Source organism: Sinocyclocheilus grahami, unplaced genomic scaffold, assembly GCF_001515645.1.
Source record: "Sinocyclocheilus grahami isolate Dianchi unplaced genomic scaffold, SAMN03320097.WGS_v1.1 scaffold12114.1, whole genome shotgun sequence".
In the NCBI taxonomy this organism is placed as follows: domain Eukaryota; kingdom Metazoa; phylum Chordata; class Actinopteri; order Cypriniformes; family Cyprinidae; genus Sinocyclocheilus; species Sinocyclocheilus grahami.
This window is the reverse complement of record NW_015514225.1, coordinates 2,320-3,955: the sequence shown is the minus strand read 5'-3', so window position 1 is coordinate 3,955 and position 1,636 is coordinate 2,320. Positions and strand designations below refer to the sequence as shown.

General features: G+C 38.7%; 1 long non-coding RNA gene across 1 annotated transcript in view; it reads right to left on the bottom strand.

Moving 5' to 3' along the window:
• Positions 1-1,468, bottom strand: part of LOC107578810 (uncharacterized) — a 3,679-nt gene extending 2,211 nt beyond the window's left edge. The window contains exons 1-2 of the long non-coding RNA XR_001608389.1: positions 1,458-1,468; positions 375-539 (exon numbers count right to left, since the gene is read on the bottom strand). This is a non-coding gene — a long non-coding RNA (uncharacterized lncRNA). The remainder of the gene's footprint in view (positions 1-374; positions 540-1,457) is intronic.
• Between the last annotated feature and the right edge of the window lie 168 nt (positions 1,469-1,636).

Here is a 1,636-nt window from a genome sequence, read left to right as displayed (position 1 = left end):
TTTTTTTTTTATTACCATAACTCATCATCTGTATCAATGCTTCTGTTAATATTGAGTGTTATTGCGCCAATAAAAGTCACATATATGATGACAGAAGCACTGAACTGGATTTTATCGAGCTGACTGCATTAATGCGTTTGAGACTGTGTTTGGCTGTGACCTCTGACGCTCTAAATATGATTCTATAATCAACACTGTTCATGATTAGTTCATCTTGGCAGCCGTTATAGTAAAAATGCTGTAAAACTTTTCAAAAGAGTTCCACATGCAATGACCGTTTTTGATGAAAAACCACTAAGATTCTTAGCGCAGCTCAGGAAACATTATAAAATGATTTTAACAAAGCGCTTTAGCTCTCACACACACAGACACACCTCGGGGTTGAGCAGGTGTGTGTGTACGACGGCTCGTTTGATGTCGTCGGGGTCGCTGTAATGCTCCAGAGCTCTCTGCAGTAAACCGGCTTTCTCACACAGCTGAGCGATGTGAGCGCGCTCGTAGTGAGTGAGCATCTGATTCCCCAGGATCGCGTCTGCGACCTGCAAACACACATACATAATAAACACAACAGCCAAAAGTCTTGTGGTCATGTGCATTTGAAGTGTTTTCGGACAATCAAAATAGACAGCAGAGAGCTAAGCCAGGCTAAAACTACTAAATGATCACCTTTAAGCTAAACTTCATCAACAAAACACATCCAAACTAAACATTCATGTTGACATCTTAATTCTGACTGTGATTTCAACATGATTTTCTAACTTACATTGACCATTCTCTGCAGTGTTGATATTTTTTGCTAAAATGATTAAAAATCGTTTTCATTAATTGAAATAACATGAAAATTAAAATATAAATATTAGATGAAAAACTCACACTTAAACTTTAAAAAATTTAATTAAAAATCTGAAATGTTTTAAAGTGAAATATTTAAAAAATGTAAATATTTATAAATAAGCTTTATAAATATAACAATTTATAAACATCAATAAATACTATAATACTATATAGTTATCAGATGATCCAAATGTAAAAAAAAATGCTATCAATAAATATTATAATATAATATAAATAATACTAAAATAACACTGCTTCTCAGATTGTCCAAGTTTAAAAAAAATTTAATGAAAACTGAAAATATAAAAATAAAAACTTCATAAATATAGCATACAAAAATACGTCCCAGGTTACGTATGTAACCATGGTTCCCCGAGGGAACGAGACGCTGCGTCGGAAAACGCTAGGGGAATGCCTTCAGCGATACCAAGCTCTACGTTACAATACGTAACCTGGGATGTTCCCCTTCGGGAACTCGAGCTGCGTCGGAAAACGCTAGGGGAACGAGATGTCCACGCCGCCAGACTTGCAAATCCCTGCCTAGTGTGGAAGGGCACAGCTATGGCAAGAGAACAGAGGGGCCTGGAGTGGCTCGCAAATCTAGGTCATAGAACCTGACGAACGTGAGGGGCGTAGACCATCCTGCAGCGTTGCAGATGTCCTGCATAGGAACTCCTGCCAGAAAGGCCTTGGAGGCCGCCACACTTCTTGTCGAGTGAGCCTTGAGCCCCAATGGTGAGGGGAGATCAGAGGACTTATAGGCAACAGTAATGGCATTAACTATCCACCGGCTGAGGGTCTG